The sequence below is a fragment of the Mus caroli genome, unplaced genomic scaffold (assembly GCF_978045245.1).
Source record: "Mus caroli unplaced genomic scaffold, Mus_caroli_1 scaffold_15, whole genome shotgun sequence".
In the NCBI taxonomy this organism is placed as follows: Eukaryota; Metazoa; Chordata; class Mammalia; order Rodentia; family Muridae; genus Mus; species Mus caroli.
Window position 1 is genome coordinate 47,434,839 of NW_028227270.1, and position 7,182 is coordinate 47,442,020.

A 7,182-nucleotide genomic window follows, 5' to 3' on the forward strand; every position below is an offset into this window, starting at 1 on the left:
AGGCTGGTGGCGCAGTCGCAGACTACACTGCGCACAACCCGTTGCTGATCCCTACGTGCCTGGAGAGCTTGATGCGCGTGGTGAGATGCTGGCCACTCGGGTTACCTGCACGAAAAGGATCCTTAGAGTCTCTGCTGATTTTCCTTGCTTCTAGGGACGCTTGCCACGGGATCTCCACCCCACTGACTGTGGTGAGGTCATGGTCGCACTGGTGGCTCTGAAGAAGATTATGGGGTTAGTAAGGAGGCAATGGGGCTGGAAGATTTGGTTCAATAGACTCTTCAGCCCTCCAGGTTCTGTCTCAGACTCTAGCCAAGTCACCCACTGAGTAAGTGTGTGTGTGTGTGTGTTGGGGAATTTGCTGAATGTCTGACAAATTAACTCATGCTTGAGGAAACCTTGTTTTGAAACTTCAGAAATGGGGCCCACCTGAGCACTTGGAGCAAATTACCCCTCCCCATGGTAGTCTCTGACCCTCAGATCCCTCAGACTCTCTGCTTTCTTCAGCTACTCAAAAATGACTAAAAAGTCACTTCTAATTCTTGCTCTCCTGAGAACTCCCACTCACCACGGAAGCCATGTGAGTTCGGGACTGTGGGACTATAAGGAATGGGGAACCAGACCCAGACTCTCCTTTTTCATAGGGTTTTGGCTTGGCCACTTGACTTATGTCCCACAAAGCCCCAAGTCCTGCTGTGATGGTTTGTATATGCTTGGACCAAGAAGTGGCACTATTTGGAGGTGTGGCCTTGTTGGGGTAGGTGTGACCTGGTTGGAGTAGGTGTGTCACTGTGGGTATGGACTTAAGACCCTCACCCTAGCTGCCTGGAAGTGAGTAGCAGCCTTCAGATGAAGATGTAGAACTCTCAGCTCCTCCTGCACCATGCCTGCCTAGATGCTGCCATGCTCCCACATGATAATGGACCGAACCTCAGAACCTGTAAACCAACCCCAATTAAATGTGTCCTTTATGAGATTTGCCATGGTCATGGTGTCTGTTCACGGCAGAAAAACCCTAACTAAGAAACCTCCCATTCTCTGAAAATCAACAACGTAAATGAAGTTCTGAAAGCTGAAATACATGTTTATGTTTCTATTAGCATGTTTCAAAATGGTGACTCTATCGTTAAATTTTATTTTTATTTATTGTGTGTGCATATGCCTGTTTGAAAGTATGTGCGCCATTTGCATGCTGGGTGCCCTCGGAAACCAGATGGGTAAGTTAGATTTCTTAGAGCTGGAGTTACAGGTAATTGTGGGACGCCTAACGTGGGTTCTGGGGATTAAATACAGGAAGACTTGTATCAATATAATAAAGTTCTAGAGGCCCGGCTGTTAACCATAGTCCAAGATGTCAGCTTGACAGATTTGGATCATGACTTCTGACCTGACGCTCCTACAGCATGACAGCTGCTGAAGTTTCAAGGCTCTTACCTGCAGACAATCTGTATAGGAGACATACACCAAATCCAAATGGATGTGCCTCTGGTGAGCATCCCTCACAGTGACCCAGCAAAACACCTCTGCTGGGGTGATGGTGGCCCTCCAAATTCACTACATTTGGAACCTCAAAATATGACCTTACATGTGAGCAGGGTCTTGGTTTGGGGACATAGTTCAGGGAAAAGGCTTCTTTTCCTGCTTGGATATCCAAGACCACAAGAAGTCCATGAGGGTGTCTACATTTGAAATTATTGTTGCTACCTTCAGATGGGAGCTTGTCCTAGATTATCCCAGTGGATCCTATATCCAGGAGTCTGTGTCCACATGACCCCTGCACTATCAGATCACATAACACAGGCAGACCACCATATACAGGTTTAGGCTCCAGGAGATTTGAATGCTGCAGACCAAGGTAAGGTCCCCTGTCTTTTTTGTGACAGAGGATTAGGTGAAATACACAGTCTAGAGCAGTAGCCTAGCCAAGAAGTGTCCTATCTATGGACAGCATGGAGTCCAGGGAGGGAAAGAATGAATGATCATTGGCAACCTTCAAAATCTGAGAACAGTGGCGGGGGGGCGTGGGGGGGAGAGTGGGAGCTATGCTGAGTTCCAGATAAGAACAGGTTGTGGGGCTGGAGAGATGGCTCAGAGGTAAAGAGCACTGACTGCTCTTCCGAAGTTCCTGAGTTCAAATCCCAGCAACCACATGGTGGCTCACAACCAACCATCTGTAATGAGATTTGATGCCCTCTTCTGGGGTGTCTGAAGACAGCTACAGTATACATACATATAATAATAACTAAATCTTTAAAAAAAAAAAAAAAAAGAACAGGATGTGGCAGAAGAGCCCGAGACACTGTCAGGTTTCCAACAGGATTGTGCAGGTATTTGTCCCTGTCTCCTCCAGGGAGGGTCTCAGCAGCCCATGTCCTAAGAACCTGCTACAGAAGCCTCCTCCATCAGAGTTACACAAAGACCAGGAGGTACAGCCTACTGTAAGAGCCTACTAGGTATAGCCCTACAGAGAGGCTTAGAAATGCAGCCCACTGTGGGAGAGCAACTAGTGCGTATAGCAAACAGCTGCAGAGAATTGTTACTGCCTGGCAGGAGCCTTTGTTGCTTGCCTTGATTTCTCTCTGAAGTCCTGAGGAAAACATAAAGAAAGTCACCTGCTGCTTCTGGCAGTCCTAGCCTGGACCTAGCCAGAATTCTAGGGTGGTTTCTGGTTAATTCTGAAGGATATGTGTCTTAAAAACCAGATTATATCTCTTTGTAATTGTGAGCAGGTAGGTGAGGTCTGGTAAGCCCTAAATATTTAGCTTACGATGCCAGGGAGGCCTGTCTATGGGTCTCGCTAAAAATGAGCCACGAGCAAATTTCAGCACCTCTATGACTGCCAAACACAAACCTAGCCTGGCAGCCTAGATTGAGACCAGGAGGCTCATAGCTCTGGGGTCTGAGTCAGAGGTTAAGCTCCAAAGGAAAAGAGGAATGCAGCCTTGGGACCTTGGGACCCCTCTACTCAGTGATTCTGATCGTGCCTTCAGAACCAAAAAGGGCTGGACACTGCCAAAGCCTTGTGAGCAAGCAGACCTGAAGATGGTAATGCATTCTACCTTCATACCACCCTACATCTTTCTACCCATACAAGGCCAAATTCAGAAACCCTTTAACAAGGTTCCACGTATGGCCTCAGCTTATTTCCATATAGCACTAGAAGGCTCCATGTAGAAATCTTGTCTCCAGGAGTTACAACAGGGTCAGGTTGTCACTAAGTAGCCCAGCCAAGGAATCACAGAAAATTCTACTAATATGTGAGCTTCTCTAAGCCTGGAGTTCTTCTGAGTGTCCCTGTTACCAGCCACAATGTTACTTCCGGTTGACTTTGATTCCCGGAAATCCCATCTGAGACCAAAAAGAAGACGCATGTTGGAAGCATTTGGCCCACAGAGCATAAGAGAAGGGCAAGTGGCCCTTTCCACCCGGAGACACCTAATCCAGCTCAATAAGCCCTTCTCAGTTGGCCAATGATTCTCATTGGACTTCTCTGGGACAAAGCATTTTTTAGTTTTCTATATTTATCACATATGAAAAACATGTATACATTCTATTAATGAAAGTATCACTTTTTTTTTGAGCTACAACTCTACAAATTTAGTATTAAAATGTTCCAAGTTTTAAGAATCTAAAGTTTTGCTTCTATGGGCTAAAAACATTCTTGACCATACAGCAGCCTCAAGGCTGGGCACAGTATCTCCCTCCACAAGAGATAACTCAGCTTGTGTGGATTGAATTTGCAACCCATGGAGACAAAATGTGGCTCAGGTTGGCTGTAGACGTCCATCTTGCCTACAGGACAACATTTTTAAAAGCTTTCTTCTTCACAGAGGCACACACTGAAATTTGCCTATGCAGCTTTGTCCTGGAATTCTAGTCTCACTGGTCAACAATGGAAACTTAGACTTAATGAAAGATGATATCCAAATGGAGCTACAGTATAACCTCTTGTGGCCAGGAAGTCTCCATCCCTGTAGAAAGAGAGGCCTTATCAGCTAGTTCCACTTTTCCTTCTAGACTCATGGTGGTGATACAGAGAATAGCATCTCTGAATTCTACACCATGTGGTGGTCATCTACTATCTCCTGACAAAAGATCACCCACCTTTCTGTGTACAGCGTCGAGGGTACAGGTCTGAAGGACCCTACTGTTACATGAAGTGTGTGGTTCACAGCCCAGTCAATAACAGGGGGAACCTGAGTGTGTCCGAGAAGTGCTTTTGCTCATAAGCAATATTTATAAAGACATGTAGTGGTGCCTAGCATGTGAATAACTGTCACAAAGGGCCTCCCAGCAAGTTGGAGTTCTCTCTCTCCCTCTGAAGTAACACAAAACAGATGTGATATCTGAAAGTAAGACAGCAAAGGACTATGGTCTCTGAAAAGTGAGCACCCAGCTCTAAGAACTTGCCAACTTTAGAGTAGAGGGGAGAACGCAGGCAGTGACGTACATGATGGGAAAGCCATGCAACCTAGGAGAGGGAATAGCACAAGGTCCTTCAAGTGTTCAGCAGAGTACAGATCACTCAGACAAAGGAGGAAGCTATCTAATCCTGGGGGGTGGGGGAAATGAAAACATGCCAGAGAGAACAGGGCTGGCACAGACACTACCCTGACAAGTCTAGGAGGCTCAAAACTCATACTCACTGACTACAACTAAACTGCAGAAGTTTGTGGCTTCACAGAGGCAGTAGTCACCCTTGAATGAGCTCCACTTGGGTCTAATCCATAACTTAATAGCAAGGCACAAAAAGACCAAACTGATATTAAACAATTACAACATAGAATAATAATACTGAATACACAAATAGTCAACTCCAAGAAAAAGTAAGCTTCACATTTTCTGGCATCTAACTAGAAATATTAGGCAACGCTGCAAGAAAAAAAAAAATCGACCTATAATTAAGAAACTAATTTGCTGACCTAAAACCAGCATAAGTGCATTTTAAAAGTATCATAACTATTTCCTCTCATTTGGAAAATACAACAATCCAATCAAATTTCTAGTGGTGAAAACCATATACACTGAGCAAGAAGAGTAAAAAGAAGGAAAGACAATCCATATGAAGTCAGAGTTATAGAGCGGCTTTGCACAAGAAAAGATGAAGAGAACACACCTGGGTGGTCAGTGATGTCACTAAGTAGACCTTCAGCTGTTGTTCCAGAAGAAAAGCAAGGTGGATAGCTCTGAAGTTGTCCTCTGGCCTACACACACACACACACACACACACACACACACACACACACATGTGCATGAGATAGAGAGACAGACAGACAGACAGAGAAGATATGAAAACAATGAATATAAAAGCATTATAGTACACTGTTAAGTGGAAATTTTAATAGTAGCCATGGGAAAGACAGAAAGTCCTGACCTGAGCCTGGACACCAGGTAAGAAAGACAGTCTGTACAGCGAGCAGAAACCAGCTCTGACTAATAAACTTGGGGCTCTGCACATGTCTTGATCTTTTTGCATATATTTTTGGTTAATCTTAAAATTCTAGGTATCACGAGTTCAGTTTATATTTCTATTAGGCTGAGATCACACTGGCTCCCCCTGCTTTAGAGTTCAGGACTGGTACCCAGCTCTACCCAGTTCAACTCTCACCCAAGAAGCTCTATCATTAGGCTGACCCCACTCCCCTAAGCTCTCTCTTCTCCAACCTCTGGAATATCTCTTCATTTACTCTAGATCCCAGGCGCAAATAGAAGTATGCTTTTATGCTTTTATGTGTGTGCTAGTAATTTTATAGCACAAGATTTACTATATAACCTGGACACTCCCTTTTACAAATCTTAGCTCTTAAGCCTTTGTCCATGTTCAGGGATGAAGCTGCAGAGTACAGGTGCCACCCTTTCTCCTGTCTTTAGCCACCCAGCCACATGCAGCTCATCTCTTTCTGGAGAACCTTCTATTTGTAAGTCCTGAGATCACCCTTCTGGAAGCCAGAGGCTGGCCTCTTCCTGGAGGTTTGAGTTGAAAGTGAGCCAGCCACCCCTCAGTCCCTGAGCTTCTGTGTGCTCTGAGGGTCACTTGCCATGAGCCAGGGCAGCAGCTGGGCTATAGGCAATAGCCACACATTCATCCCTCTGTTACTCCATGTCGTCCCTCCACCCTTCCTCCTCCCCCAGCTCTCTGGAGGCAGACAGGTGGATCTCTGTGAGATCTGGCTCCCTTAGACTAGCTTTTGTCTCCTCCCTCTATCCTTTGTGCCATACATTTGTATGGATGATCTTTAAATGCGCTTTAAGCCTGTGGATGAGTCTCTTTGCCTGGAGCCCCTTCTCCAGAGTTAGGAAATACTGAGGAATTACTGAAAGATTGAGAGCATATTCAGATGTTCCCAGTGACTCATTAAGAGGCATCATCATACTGTCAGTCATTTAAAAACTGACTGGCAGCTGTTTTGAAAACAAATGTTTAAGAGCACTCTAACTTTAGCAGGCTAATGAAGAGGCCAGACATTTTTTTTAAAGCAGGGCTGTGTTATTGGACATGAGGGTTACAACCTGTGCCCCAAGTCATATCTAGCTACCAGTCCTCAACAAACCAATAAAAAGGAGCCAAATTAAAAATAGAAGGCAGAAAATGATTTATTCAATGCGGCCTCATTGGGAAGAGAGACAAAAAGATCTAGCAAATCCCTCAAGTATATCTTCCAGGTCCTGAGGTAAGATCAAGGTTTAAACAGAGAGCTATTTGAAATGAAATCTCTTTCCAGGAAGCAAATTTTCTCCCTGGCTGGTACCCTTTCCTTCTAGAATGAGATTACTGAGGCAATTCCTATTTGGGAAGAGTCTGATGTTTAATAGTCTGATAGTCAGGTCAAGAGAGGCAAATGTCTCTTTAGAGTCTCTTCTTTTCTGCCAGGCTGGTTATAGCTTTAGCATTGAAAATTACATGGTGCCTTATTAACATGACTATTTCCTGGCTCTGCCCTCTGTGTCCTTTATGAAGCCAACATATACACACAACACACACACATATGTGAAGTGTATATGTGTGCATATGTAGACACACACAGATATGCACATGTGCTACTTACACACACACACACACACACACACATATACACACACACACAAAGTCCAAGTTTCTTTGCTGGCCACACAAGAGGATGACAAAAGTGTCCTAGCTTCTTTGGTAGCCAGCATCAGATATTATAAACAAAGGTCAGCCCA